The sequence below is a fragment of the Gasterosteus aculeatus genome, chromosome 11 (genome assembly GCF_964276395.1).
Source record: "Gasterosteus aculeatus chromosome 11, fGasAcu3.hap1.1, whole genome shotgun sequence".
In the NCBI taxonomy this organism is placed as follows: Eukaryota; Metazoa; Chordata; class Actinopteri; order Perciformes; family Gasterosteidae; genus Gasterosteus; species Gasterosteus aculeatus.
In genome coordinates, this window is record NC_135699.1 from 13,081,540 (window position 1) to 13,103,751 (window position 22,212).

The 22,212-nt window shown below is 46.5% G+C and overlaps 1 protein-coding gene across 4 annotated transcripts in view; it reads left to right on the plus strand.

Moving 5' to 3' along the window:
* Positions 1-18,941: 18,941 nt before the first annotated feature.
* tnrc6c1 (trinucleotide repeat containing adaptor 6C1) overlaps positions 18,942-22,212 on the plus strand; it is a 30,586-nt gene continuing 27,315 nt past the window's right edge. For all 4 annotated transcript variants that reach the window (XM_078083871.1, XM_078083873.1, XM_078083872.1 and 1 more), the window contains exon 1: positions 18,942-19,167. The gene's annotated coding sequence lies outside the window, so the exon portion shown is untranslated. The remainder of the gene's footprint in view (positions 19,168-22,212) is intronic.

Below are 22,212 nucleotides of genomic sequence, written 5' to 3' on the forward strand. Positions count from 1 at the left end.
GCCACTTGCCACATCTAAAACCAGGGGCTTAACGTGCACGTCTCTGCACTAACGTGGTTACTTGCTCTCCTGCAGCGTCCCTCCACACGAAGCCGCCAATGTGCTTGTAAATGCGTTGCACCGCATTGCCACATTCGGTTGTGCCATCGTTTAACACCTGTTTGTCAGACGAGTAGAACTATTTAGCATTCATTATTTAATTTGTTTCCTTTTTGATTTTAATTAGCTAACTTGATTGCAAAATCTGCAGAGGTATTTGTGCCAGTGTGATGCCAGGCGTGCGTGTGCGCGGCGATCATGTCGTGCATCTATTTTGGTGTGTGTAACTGTAAATGCATGTCTGCGACGTTCCCTTGCTCCCCACCACCCCACCGCCCCACATTTCATGTTATGAGTTGTTGTTTGCCCCCATTTGTCTTCTCCTTCCCCCATCTGCTGTTTCTCTTTGTTGGCAGATACCTCACCTCCTCCTCCACCCGTCCCTTCCTCCCTCCTTATTTCTCTCTATGATGTCAGGTTCCACCCCTACCCATGGCTCTGTGCCAGGCACTCAGACACCTAGGGGGAGGGCTGGGGGGGATGGGTCTGTAGACCATATGCAAATCATTCGACTTTATGCAAATTGGCTCTGCTGTTAATTAAAAGTCGGATGCAAATTCAATTAGCCCTGAACAGAGAGGAGTGGGTTTGCTGGGATGGCTTTGAAGCGGGTTGGGATCAAAAGTAAATCTCCAGACGTCGTGAGGGAGACGACTGGAACACAAAGAAACGGGGATTGAGGTTTTCTAGGTGGGACGGATTTTGATAAAAGAGTAAAGACCGGGTTAAAACGGTCACGTTAACGAGGGAATAAAGCAGAATAGGCAATGGCAGCAACCGGTCCGATTATAAGAATGCTGAGAAACTCCGCTGACTCACACACAGGGATCCAGACAGAGAGAGAGGAGCTGCGCTCGTAGCTCTTGCCTCTGGCTAATTACTGGGAGTAATTAAACTAGTTACAGATTCATGTCCACCCTTATGCTGCTGTAATGGAAATGAAGGTGAGCTGTGAATGTGTGTGTGTGTGTGTGTGTGTGTGTGTGTGTGTGTGTGTGTGTGTGTGTGTGTGTGTGTGTGTGTGTACTTGTAACGGCGTATGCTTACATGTAAAGTAATGCTTGTTCGTTTTTAGTCTTGGTCTCTTATGCTGCCCCTGGACTGGCCGCGTGGAGAACCATTTCGTCCAAAGCAGTTTGTCATTTAAGCATCGGTGACCGATCTGGTGCACCAACGACACAAGCTCAGCGTTCAGAGACCACCGAGAAAAACGGGCTGGTAGGTTGTTGAGGTACGACGGGTGATGCATCACGAAGAGTCGATGAGTGAAACGGAGTCTGAAGACCGAAATGGATGGGGAGGAAAAAATGAGGGTATGGGAGAAATTAAAAAGAGGGATTAGAAGGACGGAGACGAGCTGGAGATGAGGGAGCTCACAGAGTCACTCTGGTTACAGCAAATACATAATATTGAGTCATTTCAGATTCAACGATCATAGAATGGGACAAGGCCCGGTTTGTCTTTGGTTGGCTCGTGTCTATGATCTGCATGCAGGACCTACTGCACACCAACAGATCCAATCAGTGTGAATGTGCCTGGGGAAAATCCTAAATGTGCTCCTGTAGCAAGGACGCGCTCGCCAGATTGGTGTTTGACTTTCCTGCTCAAGTCTGCTGCCAGCCTTCAAATTGCATCAGCAATAGGAAGAATAAAGCCAGCCTTCTCTCTGGAAAAGAGGCTCTTAGAGCCGGATTTGATGTGTGCAGCCAGGGGGAGGCTGCAGGTGAATAGCAACGGAGGTTAAGGGTGAAAAACGAGCCAAAGCAACGGAAAGGTTGTTGATGAATGCCGGTAGAGAGGATTAACGAGAATTAATCAGGAAGGAGGTGTGAATGCTTGGCTGGACTCGTATGTGCATAAGCAGTCCACACACACACACACACACACACTGCAGGAGCAAACAGGCGAATAGACAGAGAAGCATCCTCTGGTTGAGTTCCAACTATTAACCTCAAAACTGATGATATAAGTAGTTGCTGCCACAGAGTTTTGAACCCCGGGTTGAGGCTCTGCACTCAGACATCTGCAGAGACACTGAGGACAAACACGTCACAAACACAGAAGCAGAGGTAGATGTTTCCTTTTATTTCCCTATTGGTTGTACGAGCCAAGTTTGCTGGCTTGATAAACCCTTCACAAAGCCTCCCATGCCTGTCTAATTAAACAACATCTCACAGCAGGAATTCCCTTGAGATACTAAAGGAATTATTCCATAAGCCTGACTCGTAAATAAAGCCAGTTAAACCCTATTTTCCCTTTTATTACACCTGATATGATGTGAGATTACCTTACAGGTCATTCCGTTGCCATGCACATCTGTCCTCGGGGCTTTGGCTCTCTTTCTCCATCAACTTGTCTCTTTCCTTTTCCATGGTTTGATGTGTTGAGGGATTAATATTATGCAAATCCTGACCACACACACACGCTCCCCCTGTGGCTGCAGTAGTTGTTCAGTCAGACATGAACCAATAAAGCCAGACAGTCTGAGCCCGCGTAGAGCGGCAGAGGAAGAACCAGCTCTTTATTAGAGGAGAAATGAGGTGTTCACTTCGTCTCCACGGCACCTCTGCACCGTCTCCGTCTCCGCTCTCATGTGTTCAATATTGTCGGGCCTGCTGTACGGTGTGATGTGGAACTGTGAACTGTCTTTTTGTTTGTTTTTAAGTCTGAGATTTGAGCCCACTGCGCTGTTAACAAAAGCGCGACTGTGTTTGCTTTCATTCCTCCGTGGGAGGTGGGCGGATGGCTCACCATCGATTGCTGGCTGTCAGTGAGGGAGTGATATATTTAGACAACCAGTGTTCTATGGACGACCAGAGGAAAAGGAGCATGTCTCTGCGTATACAGTCAGGGCTGTAAGTATTTGGTCTGTGACACGTTTTTTATAAATGTTGCCTGTTTACGCACCTCCAAGTGATTTGGAAAGGCGGCCTTGCGATGGCTTCCTTCACTTGGCGTCGGCGCCTCTTTGGTTCGCGTGCCAAGTGTTCCAAGGATGAGCTGCCAAATGCAAAGTCAATATTTTCACAGCTCCGGGGCCTCTATCGGCTTAATCTGTCCCGGAATAACGAGGTTATAAAAGGCCACACCTGACCGGGAGACAGTCTGGAAGACGATTGTGCAATTACTTCGCTGAAAATGGATAATAAGCTCTTTAGCTTTCTTTCTGCTTTTATTTACTAGTGCGGTGACGGGTAATGGTAATGTGGTCAGAACAAGGTTGTGATGTTGCTCAGTCCTTTTCATTCACTGCCAAAAGTCATTTTGCGGCAATAAAAATGTTGAGGAGAATGAAACTTTATTACATCAAACAGATGTTGACAAACCGCAGAATTTGCAGTTTGGGAAAAAAGATAATAAATAGTTGTGGAAATGTATGTAGTCGGAATGTAATGTGTGTGTGTGTGTGTTTATGTGACGAGGTTTTCCATTTTAACTTCATCCTTGGATAAATAAGATGGAGGTTATATCTGTTTGAAGTAGGAGGCAAAAAGTGTAATGAGATTTCAAATGAAATGATGAATACAAATTGTGCACAGTATTTAGATCAACTACGATGTATTTTAACTCAGTCCTGTAATGATTTATGGGTTCATTTTCTTCATGCAGACTGCTTTTTATACCCTCGTACACACACACACACACACACACACACACACACACACACACACACACACACTGTGTCTGTGTCTGTGTGCACCTGCACAGGAGCTGTTATGCACCATGCAGATGACAAGCCCGTCTGTGAGAAATGGATTTTAACACTTCTTCTCTGCTTTTTTAAAAACCTTTTTTCATCTCATGTGACTGTTTCACCTCTTTGTCTTGTTGTTTCCTCAAAGATGTTCAAGGTGTCCCTCTTTCGGAAACCACATCCTTTATTGAACCTTGCTTGTCTTAATGTGTGTGTGTGTGTGTGTGTGTGTGTGTGTGTGTGTGTGTGTGTGTGTGTGTGTGCGTGTGCATGTCAGGTTGGCAGCCTATCGATGAACCTGGTGCTAATCTACACACTGCAGGAACACGTGGATCAGAGCCAGCCGGCCTCGGCAGCCAACGTTTGACAGATAATATCCTTCACTCAAACACACGCAAGGACACGCATTCAAACCGGCAGTGTAGCTTGTTCTGTAAGGACATAGAATGTGCCTTTCGCGTTAAATTAGTAAAAACACCCACTGACTTTCCATCACGCGTCGGTTGAAAACACAACCTTGTTTTTCTTCGTCATAATAATAAGAGCCATTGAAATACATAATGAAATACAAGCCAAACGGCACAGTCATCGTAACGACACACAACGCTGCTTCAATGGGAAGGTGTGGGGTTTCTATGTTTGACTACAGCGCTCCTGAGGTCACTTTACTGCTCATTTATGCGGTTCATTTATTAATTAATCATGTGCAAAGAAAGCTGCATATGTGAGTTCAGTTGAAGGACATTCACTTCTGATGACAGTGAGAGACAACGATTCATACCGAATATATTTTGTGATTTTCCATGTGTTATTTGATTCGATTCTGTTCAGAATCCTCGCTGTCTGAAAGGGGAAATGGCACTTTTTTTTCTTTTTTTCTTGCCTTTTTGAGGGTTGAATGGGAATGTTGATGCTGCTCTGATTCCTATGCAGTAAACATGCACATGGGGCCGGCAGCCAGTTGGCTTAGCATAGAGGCTGAAAACAGGGCAAAAAAAGTCTTATAGCAGCAAAGACTCCAGGAAGCTCCTCAGCAAGTTAGCAAACATATGGACGGCAAGTCAATCAAATGCTCTTCAATCCATCTCCACCGAGGGGGGGGGGGTTAGTTTCTGCTCTCGGCCTCGTCTTCTGTGAAATTTTCATTTGGGACACAATATCTCCAGGAGGTTTCACGACTTGAAGCTATGGCTGCACACAAAATCTCTCTGTGGCTGAACAATGTTGTAGCTCTTACTGTTGCAGGACTGCGATGAACTTGTTGGATATTTTAATTTGGCCAGATGACGGATAGCAGGTGGGCTGGTGATGTTGTCACAACAGTGTAGTTCAGCTCAAATTGCTTTATAAAATGCAAATCTCTATATAGTCAGGGAGGGGTTCTCAGTGCACTAAAGTCTTGTTTTGGATTAATGCAGGATTTGGGAATCTTGTAAAGAATGAAAGAGGATGTTCTGACTGGGATTAGGAGAATCTGAGCAGGGGATATGAACGTTATACGCACCTGTACTTCCTCTCCTTGTGCTTTATTTATCCTCTTCCTCTGTCCCTCCTCACTAAATCTTCACGGAGAAAAGATCTTACACCCGAGCAAAACAAAGGTGTACACAATTTGAATCTATTATATTATCTGGACTCTTGCTTCAGTTCTTGCTCACCTGAGCAATACGGTAAACAGAATATCCTCAGCGTGTGTGGGAGACATAATAATGAGAGCTGGTTGGAACGGTGTGTCTGAGACTGAGGCCTGAGGGAGCTGTGTATCTCGTTGTGGTGCTGAGGTACATGCATATAAACCTGAATACATATAAACCAAATGAATATAGTCACACAGGATTAGAGACAGAATGAGCACAAAAAACTCGTTTTTGCAGGAGCCTTTTTTTAGTGGAAAGGTTGACTAATCAACCCTGGGATTAAGTTAAAAAAAAATGGTGATTCCCTGTTTTGGAAGTTATGTGCATGACTATGAATTTGACTTTGAGAAGTTGCCAGGCAACCAGGCGGGTTACATAACTCATAAACTTAATTGAGGGGGCGCCCAGGTTGCTCACCTGGTAGAGCAGTGTGCTCGCCTCGTCTCCCCCTCATTCGCATCTCATAATGGGAAAAGGGTGTGAAAGAAAATACATATTTTCATATAAATTCTCATTTTTACACTTGTTAAACATAAAAACGCCACCTATCTTGTGGATATCCAATTAATTCTGATGAAAGGTTTTCCACAATTTGTACCGCATCATCACTTAACTGTTGTGTAAAATTATGTACTTTATAATGACGTCTTTATAATTAGTTTGGCATGAAACACCGTGGACCCCGTTAAACCACACGGACGGTGTGTAGCGTGCGTTATATACAGGCTACTTTAGATGACCTTTAACCTCAGCTTCCAGGAGAATGCCGTGGCTCTCGACACGACGAATGCAGCCGAGACGCTAGCGCACAGACACACAAACACACCCTGCGTGCACACAGACACACACCCGCCTACGCACTGAAGTGTAGCTCAAATTCTCCGGCTTAATTAAGAGCAGCCCACTCCGGAGCTGCCATCTCGCTAAGCTAATTAGTGATGAATATGAAAGATGAAAAGATTTTAATTAGCTTGCCGTTGTCAGAAAGAGAGAGAGAGAGAGAGAGAGAGAGAGAGATCATATTTACTTTCTTTTTCTTCTTGCACCAGTGATGGGATTCCAGTCGTAGGAGTGTGCGTGCAAGGTCATTATTAATATTCATTACTAACAAGGACTGTATTTTGATTGATTTTTTGATATTTGATCCATATCAAACTATCTCTCTCTCTCTCTCTCTCTCTATATATATATATATATATATATATATATATATCAAATTATTTGATTTAATATTTAATTCGTCATTTTGTCCGATTGCTTAAAAATACATTTGATAATTAAAAGGTATTTTGATTAAGTTAAAACGAATGGCAACTTGTGTGAAAGCCTAAAAATGACATAACGTGAATATTATCAGCGAAAGAAACTGTGAAACACAACTCCATTTACCTAAATGTGAGCCTTAAATGGGCGGTTTTAAGATTTGCGTCGACATGATTAAAACGTATTAAAAGTATAAATGTTCATTCCCCCCTTCAAACTGTCTTTATTAATAAAACTAATTTGTAAACTCCACATCTATTTCTTCTCGCTGTTAACCATCAAATAATCAAATGCTCTTCAATCCAGCTCCGCCGAGGGGGAGGGGATGTTTAGACCAGAGGCCCTTAGAGGGGCTGGAAGCTTTGGCTGGTATAGACGTGTCCGGGGGGCCATTCGGAGCTTGGTAATTAAATTGATTAAGCCTGAGCTGGTGGTGCAGACGCGTGGACAGGGAGAAGGAAATGGAGATGGATGATCCCGCGGGGCTGCAGGCTGCGAGATATGAATGGTGAATAGAGCTCTCCGGCAGTCCGTCCGTAATCCCCCCTCACCAGGCGTCGCGCGAGTTTGCAGAGGCGAGCTGTGGTTGAGAACAGGTGAGCTCACTGTGTGTGTGTGTGTGTGTGTGTGTGTGTGTGTGTGTGTGTGTGTGTGTGTGTGTGTGTGTGTCACTCCCGGTGGAGTTCATGTTTGCGCAGGGTGAACAAGAGGGAGCGAGAGATGAAGTAACTCACCGTGATTACTTCCTGTTGCTGGGCAGATCAAACCGCCGTTTCCTCGGCCGATATCAGGTTCCAGAGCTGCGGCTGCTGGGTGTTTTTCCAGACGTTTCAGAGCTCACCGGGGGAAATTGACAACCCACACGATGACATTTCACCCGGCCAACGCTGTAAACCATCAAGCATTTGCTGCCTGCTGCGGAGGCCGCGGAACAATCCACGTTGCGTTTAATGTGGGTTACCAGGGAAACGGCTCTTAAGCATACAGCATCCGTCCTGATGCCAAACGAAATGGCAATTAACGCACAGCTCACCCAGGCCGCGGTGCATCGGGGTAAAGCAGGGCGGGGAGGGGGGGGGTCATGGCGGGATTGATTGGAGGCTGAGTGGTACAGCATATGCTCGGTAAACAGATACAAGGGGGGGGCTTCTCATTCCGAGCTCATCTGTAGTCAATTTAAGTATTTTCCAAGAATACGAATGTGTTCACAACCATAAGGCGCGTTGAGTTCATGACCTGCGTCGACACTGCAGGGAAGAATCATCCGTCCAAGTGTGTCCAAGTGACATTCTGGATCCTGGATACGTCAAGCGAGGAGAAGGACTGGAGAAGGAATGAACATGGGCTGTCTTAAGTGCCGACGGCATGATATCCCCCTGCCTCTCTAACAGAAGAGCTGTGTGTAGATATCAATCTAAATCTCTCCGAGGAACTTTTATTCATGAGGGAGAGACGATTTAATGAAAAGACCCCGGCCTTCCATTCATCACAAAACTGCTGAAAATTAACAAAAGCGTAACGAGTGTGAGTGCTTGCGAATGTAAATGGAATAATTGTCGATATCTTCTCTCTTCCTTCCCTTTTCTCTTGCTCCCCACAACCCACCCCCCACACACAGACACACACACACACACACACGCGCCAACCGCTGTTGCAAGGAAATTAAAATTGTAATGGTTATTGATCGTATGGTTTATAAATAACACCCTTGTTCATCATCTTCCTCGACTTCCTACTTCTTCACCCTCTCTAACGATGCAACCTCTCCCTGTAACTGTGCATAACCAACCAGCACTACAAAGTATGCACGTATGTTCTTTCTGCTTTGCCGAAGTAATTTCTTTATTAAATTAAGGTGCAGATTTTTATCACATACATCACTTTATATCCCACCAGGATCCCTATTCATATCAGCTGTTGTTAAGGGTTATAATGTCAGGGGTCATGTCTGGTTTGGTCTGGTCTGTTTGAAGTCCTGACCTCTGACCTCTCCAGTGACTCCCAGGGCGGTCTGGGGCTGACGGGGCTCATGTAGACGTATATCTGACTCTGCTTTCTCTCACTCACACGTTTCTCCCATAAATACAAGCCGGGTCCCACGGAGCAACTTTGAAAATACATTTAATAGAAATATATTATACATTTATTTATTTTAAAACGTTCATATCTACCTATATGTAAATATCACAAATGAAAATATCTTGTTTCATCATTGTCAACTTGTCATTTGTTAAAAAAATGTTCAACCGTTCCTTTATGCACGATTTCCAATGGATTTCAATCCCTTCCTGGGAATCATTTAGGGGACTTTTTTTAACCGCAAACCGAGAGTTCCTATGGAGCCGTTGTGAAAAAACGCTGCGTATTCATTTCTTTGAGATGCTGCACTCACAGACACACAGACACTATTATTTATCCTTGCCACTGCAGGAGGGGATGTGATAAGAAAGTCTCCTAGCAGGAGATTAAACGCACATCAGCATACTGTTGAAAACGTGTGCCCTTTTTCCAAATTCATGTTCCTGCAACTTAAAGGTCGTGTCGTCAAATAAAGCTCCCCGAAGCAGATAACAGTGAAATGAATCAAGGCTGAGGAACAAAGAGCAGAGCGTCTCTCCTCGCCCCTGTTTTTTCTCTCTCCTCTGTCTCCTCCACTCTTTATCTGTTAATGAAGCCCAATCCTCTGAGGGAGCACATGCACTGGGATTTGTCATGTTATCGCAGGCTTTCTACTCTCTCGTTTTACAGCTTCTCAGTCTGTCTGCTCACATGTTGGAATTTTAGGTGATGTTTTCTTTTTCCACATTGGTTCATGTATTTGTCCGTCATTCTGAGGTCTTCTCATCCTGCCGCTCTGCTTTTCCCCTCCATCCTTCCTTTTGAACACCTGCCTCTGACCTCGCTTTGTGTTTTTTTCTCTCCGTGCTGCATTCACCACTGCCGAGGGTCAGAGCAGATGGACAGCAGCCCACCATCAGGTCAAATTTATTTTCTCTGTTTACAAGAATCAGCTCGAATCCAGTGAACACAATATCGCCCTCAGTAAGATTTTCCCCAGACAAGAAAACTGCAGGCTATTCGCTGATAAACAGACCAACCAAGGCCGGGGAGATGTCTGAGCACAGAAATGTGGTTTTCATTGGCCGATATCCATAAATACAACATACGGCACCTTTTCAGTTCACACACCTCATGAATTCGACAGAAAACAAAAAAGTGAATTCCACCAGATATTAAAAGAAATGCGTACAATGAGTATTACGAGCACCACAACCTACCTCATGTTTCCCCCAACCCATTGCAATACAGTATGCTAATGATGCTACAACTGACACAATAAAAATAATGATGATTGCAGAGGCGGTGGGGGTAGTATAAAAAACCCAGTGATGTACAGGGATTATAAATATCCTCCCTATAATTTCAGAATTCATTTTTATTTTCATTCCGGGTCCGGAAAATTGTGTCACTGCAGGGAATGTATGCAAATAGTCTTTTCTGTATTGCCCTTTTCAATATATTAAGTTGTGACTTCATTTATTGTGTGTGCAAAAGCAATTCAATACAATTGAATGGATTTTGTAGCTCTCAAAACCACGAATTTGCCACAATGTCTCAATACTCATCCTTTGATGCAGGATCCTCACGAAGGGAAAAACTGAGCGGATATAGTAGAATGATGATAATAAAAGCAGCAATGATATTATTTAGAACTAGAAAAAGCGATTAATAATACTACCACCAGCAGTGGGTCTGAGCAGGGTCCCTGATGAAATAGGAATATTAAAATGTCCTCCAAGTAGAAGTGAAAAATATAAAATGAATGCAATCATGATTGTGGCCCAACATGAAGGAGTTGCAGCGTGTGACTCACCTGCAGGTGGCGCTGCCTCTCACCCTGCGCGTGTCTGAGCGTGTGCGTGTGCACACAAATCTCGCGGTGTAAAAAATGCCTCTACGATTGATGCGCGTGCACCAATACAATTTCTCTGTGCACGCGCTCTGGTATTTGATCGCAGCATACTGACTCCGTCGTCATGTTAAATGTTTGTGGAGTCCCGCAAGGAAACCACCGTGGGCCGTTGACACGCACACGCACACGCGCACATGCACACGCGCACACACAGAAGAATCTCTATTGTGGGTCACGGCTCCCTGAAGAGGCTTTTATTGCTTGTATTGATCGCGCAGCGGGATCAATATGTTTGGGGGGGTCTTCCTGCCCCAGAAGGACGGTGACGCACCGTCGCAGAGACGGCGCACATTTAAATGGACAGGTGGGGAGCTTCCCCGCCGGATACCCGACACATCCCGCCTGCCTATACAGTAATTTACATTTTCCATCTGGTATCTTCCTTTCGTTATTTCTATGGCAACAGTGGGGGGGGGGACTTTAGCCCATTGGGCCGAGTTGTCTAGTCGGCTGCCTGCTACTAAAAGCTCTCAGGAGAGCGAAAGGGATTTTCTCCCCCCTCTAATAAGGTACAGTAAATAGTCTGATGATGCCTGGTTCTGTTTAAGGCTTATAATACTTGTACCTCACTCACTCATTAATTTATTTTCATTAGAATATAAGTGCAATGAAATGCTCCGGCTCAGTAATGAATTTGCTCGTATTGCTGGATCCTGCAGGTAGTCAAATATTTTATTAAACAGGATAAAGCAGTTGTGACACATTAAGTGGATTAAAAATCATCTTCCTGAGCCAGATTTGCTTTTCTGTGTATCTTTTCTTTACTGTTCCCTTCTCTTGCATTCTGCTGATTCTTCCTCCACATTCTCCCTCACACGTGATCCTCATTACTCTCTCTCCCACACATTGCATCCGTCTCCTCGTTCACTCTCTTTAATCCCCGTCTCTTTTCATCCGTCTGTCCCTGTCTCACCCTCTCCGTCTCACCTTCATTGAACAAGGGTGAACGCAGGCTGTGGGTTTAGAAGGTCTGTCCCGCAAGCTCCGGTTCCAGAGCAGCAATTAGCCGTGTGAGAGCTTGCCAAGATAACAGCGGATCCAATGCTCACACACTCGGTAACCCCCCCACCCCCACTGCAGACATTAAAGGCATTTGTATGTGAGAGAGGGGAGGACAAGAGAGGGTGAGGTGAGGTCTTGGTGAGTGGATGCATTAAAAAGGAAAACACTCTGGGTCCTTGAAATGGAACAATAGGTTGTTGCAGGTTACGGAGGGTGGAGATAATGGACGCCTATAAACAGCACTCGTTCCTTTTACAGACCGGGCTTGTTGTGGCCTTTTGAGGTGTAATGGCTGTCATTCTCACAGCTGGATGCAATGTGCCAAGACGTCTGAAGGCCCATGGCTGAAATAATAATATATTTGTTTGCTGTGTGTTTTGCACAAAGGCGGCCACCCAAAAAGCTCATGCTTAGTGCAGCATTTGAGACATTTTGTGTAACACGCCGGTAAAAACAAGCTTTTGCATGCACACCACAGCCTGCAGGGCCCGAAAAATACTTCCTTGGAAAGTCTGGTACTTTCCAGCAGCATCTAACCTCACATGCTCACTACAAAACAACCAGGATGCAGAAGTGTAGCCGGACCTCATTCGCTTTATTTTAAAGGCTTATATAATAAACACACATATATCCCTTTCTGAGGTGCCAGCGCATTAATAAGTTAAATGCAACCGGTTTGTGCTGTAAATATTACTGTTGTAAAGTCAGCGGTCAGCCAGATATCCGGAGAGGCTAAAGGGTACAGTTTTGATAGGTAAGTAAAAGTAAAAGAGGTGAGGTGGAGAAAATAATCACGAGGGAGTGAAGGGAGAGAGACGAGCCGGCCTCACAGCGGGGAAATAGAAAATCCTCGCACAACTGATGAAAGAAGGAGGACGATTACACGCTTTGTCACTCTCCCGCTGCTGATAATATCACAGGCGCGTGGACAGATTTGCTCTTCAAAAGGAATCCAGACTACTATATGTGGTTGTGTAATCTCCTGTCAGTGCACCGCACGGAGGGGGGTGGGGGGGTGGGGGGGGTCTCAGGGGACCATAAGTGAATTACTAGCTGTGTGATTTAGAGGCCCGCTGACCAGAGATGGAGATGTCCTCAGGCTGCACCCCAACTTGCAGCAGATGCTTCTGCACACCCAAGCTGTTGCACGCCTGTCAGATGATGCCTGTGGTCTCCCAGTGGTTCAATACGGTCGTTCTCACAGTATTTTGAAACGGGAGAAAGGTGGATGATGAAAAGATAATGCTTTAACATAACAGATGTGGTGTGAATAATAAAGTCTTTGACTTGTGCCGTGTTGACTTTTGTTTGTGGGTGTAGCATTGACTACACGTGCAGAGCTCAGTTCAAACCTGTAGATATGCTTGAACACTGTGCGAGCATATCGACACATCCTCTCACAAAAATAAATGTGTTTTGACTTGAGCTATTATTATTAAACACATACAACAATTTCAGTCTTATCTACTTTATGAATATATTGTCTGTATCAGCAAATCAGACCTTATTAAATGGTGGAATGTCTTACTCAGACTCCCCATAACATGCTGTATATCTGCTCCATCTATTTAATCCGCCCGCTCACTGAATTGCTTTGCTATTGCTCCCCTCTTCTCTCTCGCTCTCTTGTCTATGTGCTCGTCCTGCTGTCTTTCATTCCGTCTGTCTCCGTCGCTCTCTGGGGAGACGGCCGAGGGCATTATGTGCTGCTATGAATGATTCATGGCCCCTCCACGGTGTATGTGCCTGGACTAGGAAACAAGGAAGGGGAAGAGAGGGTGCGGTACATGGCTGCAGGAAGGGGAGATGAGGTGACCGGAGACGAGAAACATGGCCAGCGGTGGAGGACAGCAGTGAGGATCATGAAGTAGACATTATGAGGTTTGGGGTAGAACGACATAAATAAAATGCTCTGTCAGCCATTTTACAGTAATCTTCCTGCATATGTGCAGCAATGTACCTGCAATGACCATTGGACGATTCCATTAACCTTGTCTCTGTGCTGGTTATGGCCTGCAGGACGCACTTTTCCTCCATTAAGAGAGTATTTCTGAAATGAAGGCTCTCATTACTACTCAGAGGTGCACTAATTGCTATTCATCACACTTTATTATCCCATTAATCAAAATATGTCCCGGGCTTGTTTGTTCCTTTGTCTCATCTTCTTCATTCCTTCTTCCTTTCATATCGTTTATTTTAAATCAATAATGGAAATAATTCTTTCTCAATCTACAATCCCGGCCAGCAGAAAACACACGCGCCCTCCTCGGGATGGTGAGACCCTCAAAACGACGTTATCTTCCCTCATCCAATTTCCCACGACCTGAAGTAGATTGTCTGCCGGATGATTAAGACCTGCTGAATAATTAAGTGGACAATAACGCTAATTCATGAATAATATATCTGCTTGTGGTGGCGAGGCCTGGCTAGTGGTTGGCTGACAGGAAGATTGATGCCGCGGCCCAGATAGCATCTCTCCATTGAGGGGACGCTGTTGACTGCGACGCTGCCCATATTCATTAGGCCACCGTCGTCGGCTTCTGAGCGTAACGACACACTTATGTATAATTTACGGGCACATCCAGAGGCTGAGGCGGCAAACATGATGCAACGGGACAAAACAGGCCTTTTTTGGCACCAGGCGTCTGCAGTTTAGCTTTACAGTGTGTTCCCATGTAGAGACCGACGGATTACTCGCAGTGTGCATTTCTCTGGTGCTTTTATTTGAATCATCTTCTCTCTGAAGTGTAGCTGAATTTGTGAAGTGAAGCAGGCAGCAGTAGAGTCCTTTGTATCCAGTGAAGTTGGTTAAAAAAGCTGGCATTTTTTTGAGCCCCACCTGTTTGGAATACAGTGTTTTAAAATGGTATCATTTACTGCTTAAATGTTTTGTCTAAATGGACTGCCAATGTTTTCAGTAATGCCATGTTTCTTTTTGTATTTGGAGTTTGATCATTGTTTGTTCACTTTGTGCCGTCTTAAGATTATTCTCCTTTTCTTATTCTTCTTCTTTTTTTTTTTCTTTTCCCTTTTAAACTATTTATTAATTTTCCATCTGTTATTGATTTGGTGATTTGCTGTTGGTGTGGTGCCTGTCGCGTTGTATACCATTGTGTCTTGTATTGTCCATTTTTTTTATTCGTAGGTGTTGGGGTGGGACGTCCTTGAAAATGAGAAGATACACATTTCAAACATGACATCTGTCTTCAAAGGCACAAAAGTGTGTTGGGTCACATGGTTGGAACTGTGTACTACATGTGCAGGTGTAACACAAGCTTTAGACCTTGTGTGTGTGTGTGTGTGTGTGTGTGTGTGTGTGTGTGTGTGTGTGTGTGTGTGTTTGTGTGTGTAGGTGCTCCTGCGCGTGTCCGCACAGACTGCGTGCACCCTGATCCGGTCCGGCCCGGTGCCAGCTTGATCGCGTTGGCGGTTGGAGCTGCTGCTAAGCGCTGGTGAATCACGCCCGAGCAGGTTACCTTGCCGTATAGCTGCCGGGGAAGCGGAGCAGCGACGGCTGCGTCCGCCTCGCTGCCGCTGACCTTGGAGGTCACTCGCCAGGAAGGAGACATTCATCACTCTGACACTTCTGGGGGAAAGTGGATGGTGCGTTTGTGTTAATCCACCCAACACTTTTCTGCTGCTTGCAGTTTATTCCTCATCATTTCCTCACTGTGATGATCTACTCAGCTTACGGAGATTCTGTATTCTGAGTGTTGTTGTTCATTTAAATTAAGATGCAACGGTTTAACAAACGCCTGCACTGCTCTGTGTCCGGTGAAACATCCGTCTTCCTTCTCTCCCTCTCATGCCTCCTCTGCATACGGTTGCTGCTGGTGGACAAATATCGACCGTCGTTGGACCAAGTGCCTGTTTGCTCCCCAGAAAAGACTCATCGTGTTACAACAGATTGATGCCCCCAAGGACTTTAATCTCCTTTCAAATAAAAAATGGAAACAATCATAGCTGCTGGTGGGGGTGACACTTTCAATGATGTAGCACACTCGCCAACTCCCCCCCACTCCCACCCGCCCCAAACAGCGGAGTGACCTTGGCAGGTGTGTTCTTTGTTGATTTTGAAGGATGACAAAGTGAGAGGCTTTCATAGCATACTGTGTCCTCTCTTTCTCCCAGTCTCCTCTCTGTAGGGGGGGTGCTTCATGTGTGTGTGTGGGTGTCTGTCAGTGTTCGTGCTTTGAAGATGTGATGCGGTCATAAAAGGAGGGAAGAAAGCAGCTTAAAGATGTGACGCAGAGAATTAGAAAGAAACGGATTGCACGAATAAAGCATTCAGAAAAGGCAAAATAATATTTGCTGAAGCTGAATTGTTCAATTGAATCATTTGAATCAAAGGCACACAATTATATTGTGCGTACCATGAATGTGATTAACGCTGTATGGGGGTGTAATGCCCACCCACACCGCTCACGTATATCACTTATTAGATAGAAAGCACCGTCACTTATCTCTTTCTATTATTACACAATCTATGATTGGACTCAAACATCAGCGTTAAAACGATGCTGAAAGAGAAAAAGTTGTTGTGTTTGTTTTTGTCAATGATTTGCTACAAATGTAAAACATTGATAGTTGAATCTTTTGGTAACATCTACCATTTTTTAGATCACTCTAGCAGTCACACACTATGGGGAGCAAATGCTGTGCAGTGAATGAGTAGAAGTAAACAATACCAGTTATCTTATTTGAGGTCGAGCCGAATGAGCTGCCAAATGAAGTAGGAACACTGTCTTTTAACACGGAAACTCTACAAAGATGCTGCATCCCATCAGACTTCACGGACTCCGCCAGAGCGACGCCGATGGATTCAATGTGATGATTGACTCGCTGGGATGGACTCGCGCTCCATACTTTCACCCGCTGTCTCGCTACACTTGAAACGTGACGTTTAGCTCGGAGGCGTGAGGCCGCCGCTGGTTTTCAGATTACTGCAGAACTGTCGGAATAATACGGGACAGAGGAGGACGATGTTGGTATGAACTAATGTTCTCTCTATCTGTGGAGTGGATGTGTGAGACACACCGTGCCCACTCATTCATAGAAAGGATCGGTGTGCAACATAACAAAGAAATAAAATAACGTGTATGCAGTGATCGTCCTCAAATTCAGTCGCAGAAGTATTTGCATCCACAAATGTGTATTTTTGTAAGCATTCAATAGTATCAGGGGGTGTAGTATTAAGAAGTACCAGAAATATATTTATATTTAGGCATGAAAATAAGGATTGAAATAGTTATTGATCAATAACTTTAGGTCACTGTTCACACAAAAGTGTGACAAGCGTGTTTCCAGCACCTTTGCCTCCATCGGTACAAACGCCTCTCTGCTCCTGGGAGATCTCCCAGACGCGACGCCTCTTTGTCATCAAATGACACTTCGATTGACCTCCTCCCTTCCCCGGAGTGATCGGGCCGACGTGGCATCGGTTCGACCTTTGAACTCTACCCTCAACCAGACAGTTCGGCTGGCGGCGGTCATGATTTATCTTCTTGGATTCCCATTGACTGACTGCGATCACAGATCAATGCCGCTGACGCTAACGGCCAAAGTGGAGGAACAAGCAGGTCAGATTTTATTCTCTCTAACAATTTAGGGCTGTCTCTAACACACAAACACACACAGGGGACTTTGTGCACCATCCACTGCGGGTCAAATGAGGGTATGACCTCATCTCAGCTGCGTAAAAAGCACCGATGACCAACAATGAAATACGGAATAAAACGTCTTTAAATAAGTCAAGTGTTCGGTTAGCTGTAAACGTCGCAAATAATGCAATTAAAATCAATATGATGCATTTTGGAGTGGATGATAATGTAAAGTATGTTCATGTGAGGATGTAAATACTGTATATTCACTGTGTAGGATTCGTTTTTGACAGTTTCCTATTATCTGTGCAGAGCAAAAAACTAATATTACATTAAAAACTGTACAATTCATAATCCTTAGCGGCAGCAGTGGATATTTTGTTGTTAAGAGGGTGATTGACATGAGTGTTTCTGATGGGATATTGATCTCATCATCAACTGTACTCCTGCAAAAAAAAAGCATGGTTGTTGAATAGAAACACACACACACACACACACAGGCAATCTATCTACTACCGTGACACACAAAAGATTCATCACCACGGTGCGTGATTAGTGCCTCGCCTCCCCTCCACACACTTCTCCACTTGCGCTCCATCATCTTGCAGACTGAATAATTGTGTTTTGCCACCGTCAGAGTGATGCATATCCTTCCGATTATCCAGATGTGTGTGGCACCGTAATCCATATGCCCGGGACACGAGTACAGATGGCCGTGTAATTGCGAGCACACGGTGGAGATCAACTTGCTTCATAATCAGATTCATGGAACTTTCTTCTGTGTCTTCTCCATTTGATGTTTACAGAATCATTTCTCAGGAGTGGGCTTCCTTGCCAGCTAGAACGGAGACACATTGGCCCGGCACGCGCTCCAATCCTATCGGTTTCTCCCCAGTTTGATGCTGGAAATGAAGTGCATTGAAGGAATTTTTCAGTGCCAAAAAAATGTGGTTTTATTTGAGGTTTTATATAGAGGTGACTAGTCTGTTTATCCAAACTGGGTGGTGTGGAGACCACCACTGGTCAGTCGATGCTGTAGCTGGTGGTTTGGGTTGTTGAAGGTGCAGTGAGATGCTAAAAGTGTCGACTGAACGTCGTTACAGAGCCCTTCGTAACCTGCCGGTGAAAGTGCTCATGGTGCAAACATATGGTGTCAGCATGGCAGGACATCAAGTACATCAAATAGAGGGGGGTAAGTAGTCAGCTCCTTAAGTAGAAGTTGCAATTGCAAGTAGAGAAAAATGCTCCGATTAAAATGACACAAAGGGTAAAACGTATCAATGTCAATAATTGTAAGTAGCATAAAAGAAGCAAAGAATTGAAATACTAAGAAGTGACTCATATATAGACCCCCCCCCCCCCCCCCCCTTTGTATGAGCAGCATACAAATTGTGGAGTAAAGTTGGTTAACGGTGGGAACTGCGCCCTCTACTGGTGTGAAGACGTGGCCCGGCTGCACAAAGAATGACGCGCTGTCCTCTTTATCCGCGAACAGGACGATTGACGTTTTCCCTCCGCCGACAAACTCGCAAACTTCCTTCTTTAGCTGCACACCGTGAGGGAGGGAGGGAGGGAGTTGGGGGGGAGGAGGAATCCACAGAGCTGAGAGAGAGAGAGAGAGAGAGAGAGAGAGAGGGGACTGATGGAGGGGCTGCAGTTGTCATGGAAACGCCGGCGGGGTGGAGCGTTGGGAAGTGGGACCAGTTTGTTTTGTTATTGAAGGTCACGTGGCGAGGTGAAGCTCCTCCCCTCTCTCATTCCCCGCCACCCCCCCCCCCCCCCCCCTCCCTCCCCTCCCGTTACCACCGATTCAACCGACTCGAGCTGCTGCTCCGGTCAGTTACTACAAAATGGCTGCAGAGGCTCCGCCGCCGACGAAAAGCTCCTGAACGCTTCACGGTAGGATTTGTTAACCCCCCCCCCCGACCCGACGCCCCCCCTCTCTCTCTCTCTCTCTCTCTCTCTCTCTCTCTCCGCTTTCTTTGCACCGCGATCGCTTTGCACTTTCGGGAAAAAATCTGCGCGTTTTATTTTTTTAAGTTAACCGAGCGATGCTGCAAAAGGGAACGGGAATATGTTCGGTTCGGCCCACTTTGACGTCGATGGGTCGCGCGCTCTTGCGCGCGCTGGTCGGACCCGTCCTCGGTACTTTCTACCCGGGTTGTGACCTCAGCCCGCATCCGGGTGTAGCTTCAGTCCGGGTAACCAGCCGGCCTGACGGTGGCCCCGCTCCTTGTTGTGATTCAAGGGCACCCTGCTGGTTTGTTGTGTTTGTTGTGTGTCTGCAGACGGGCTGTTTGTTGCCGCTGCACTGGTGTGTGTAGGAGGAGGAGGAGGAGGAGGAGGAGGAAGAGGAGGAGGAACATGGAGATCGGTGCAGCTCATTCTGCAGAGCGAGCTGTGCATCAGCTGACAGGCAGTAAACGCATTAGCAGGCTGAGTTTATTTACTCCACTCATGATGTCGACACAGGGTTTAGCTTTAGCAGCTTTATTTAGCTGCTGTAATGACCCCCCCCCCCTCCCCCCACACACACACACACACACACACACACCATCCCCACCCATGCATTATTTTTCACTTGTTGAATAACTACACACTTGCTGAAAGGTTGGAGAGGCTCCGTTTGTAAATGCAGAAAATAGAAATGCAGAGAGCTGTTTATAGCGACGCCTTTCATTGGCTTCAAATAACCTTGAGAGGTGTTTTGTTGGCACTGTTGCAGGACTGCTTCCTATTTTATTCCCTGTGTGCGTGTGTGTGCGTGTGTGTTGGAACTCAAGCACTGACAGTCCGTTTACTTTGAGCAACGTTGGGGTATGTTGCATTTTGCAGAGCTCCTGCAGTGTCACACAGTCCTGAAGCAGCGAGCCGCGTGTGCAGACTGGGGATGCCAGCATGCACGAAGATGCATGCAGGAGGGCAGCCTGACGTAAGCTCGCAGGCCCGCTGCTTTCACTGGTGTGTCCGTGGTGGAGGGTTGGGGGGGGGGGCGGGGGGTGTCTTCTCTCCCCCCCCCACCCCCCCCCCCCTCCCAGTCAGCACCCAGCTCTGTCTCTGAAAGAGGCAGTGTGTATTCACAGAGAGGCGCCAGAGGGGGCTTGATAACAAAAACAGGCCTCTAAATGGGCCGATTACTACGAGGCTTTAGGTCACAGCTTCACATTCAGCCCGAAACACGGCGGCTTCCTGCTGCTCCGGGCCGAGGGGCTTTCTGCCAGGTTGGGTCATTTGGCTTTGGCGAGTTGTTGTCGGTGTCAGTGATCGAGTCCTCAGTGGAAGTGATGAACTGGCGTTCTGCAGTTTATTGCTGTCAAAGAACATTTTTGACTTCATAAAAAGTTGCTGTTCATCTTTCGTTTGGAAGTTTCTGTATTTGGGTAAGGATTAGTTACTTTAAGCTGTTAGCAGTGCACATATGGTTTCCAATTCTAATTCTAATGGGGGGGGGGGTGTTTTATAAAAGCAAATATAATTCATTTCCATAATCGTCCTTTACAGTAATAAATATCTGCAGCCCAGTTATGTGAGCTCTCTTTTCATCCAGGCCATTAATCCACACAGATAATCTAATATCGCTCAATTCCTGAAGACAAATGGACTCTGTAAGAGACGCTTGTTGGCGGCGTCCATTGGTCTCCTGGACCAACACACCGTCCCCCTGAAACAAGACCGCTACCCTTCACTTCTGCCTGTGGGCCGGGAGGCGGACCTTCTGCAGCGGGGGCCGCGGGAGTTATTTTCGGGTCCGTTCCGAGTGCCAGGATGGCCCGCATGCGTTTCTCTCTTCCCTCCTCGTCCTTCGCTCGGGTCAGAAAGCATTAACGTGACCCCCCCCCCCCCCCCCCCCCTCCCACTGAGAACCGCTCCGAGTACTTTAGAGGGCGCAATCCTCTTGGGTCGGTGGTGACTTATTAGCTGTCACACCATTTCCGAGGTAGCTCACTGAATTTGGACCCCCCCCCCCCACCCCACCTCTTTTGCTGTTTTTTTTTTGTTTTTGGGTGGTGCATTTGTGGTCGAGAAAACCGTCTCGCTCCAAAAGCGGGAGCCGCGCATTGTGCCAAAAAGCTGCTGAGCTCGGCTCTCCCGAGGGCGCGCTCTCGTTTGGCAACGAAGGCATTCCTGGCTCCGTGCCCAGCGACTGCCGTCTAGCAGCCCCCCCTCCTCCCCCCCTCCATCCCCTTCCCTGCATGCACACAGCCCCCCACCCCCCCCTCCCCCCCCTCCGTTGCATCCCTCTCATCTTCCTCGCAGCTTTCGGCATGTACGTGTCCACAAATCGTCACACGGCGCCGTCCTCTGCTTCATCTCCCTACAGATCTAACACTCGCTGGTTGGAGGCCGTCCTTGGGTATCCCCCCCCCCCCCCTCCCCCCTCCCTCATCCCTCCCCTCTTTGCCCTCCTTTGTCAGAGTGAGTGTCTGCCTGGTTTTAAGAGGGACACCGAGCCGTAATCCTGTTGTTCTGTCAGGAGGGTGTAATTCCACCAAAGAGCTGAGCTCGTTGACCCGCGTCCTCCGTCTCCATCGCGATGTAGTTAATGATGTTCTCATCTACATTTTATGAAAGGGTTCCTTTTTGAATTGTTTTTTTTTTTCTTTCTGTATCTTTTCCAATCACGGTTTCATTAAAATGCCGCCATGTGCATAGTGGCACGTGCCATTGTATTTTCCAGAGGCGCCGGCAGCAGCCCAAGTGGGAAACAGCCGCTGTTACGCCATCGGCAAGCACATCTGTCCGATCCGGGCAGATGTTTGCGAACGACACGGGCGCCCTCATCGGGTGAGACTCTCGCTGTCCGGCTCCGGCACCCAATGTTTCTGTAAAAATGGAATCCTTTTGACGCTTTGCTCGCCCCCGTCGGCCTCCTCAGCCGGGCCGGAGGCCGACGGCGGCTCACGTTAACTGGAGCATCGCTCTTATCCTCTGATCCCGCATGAC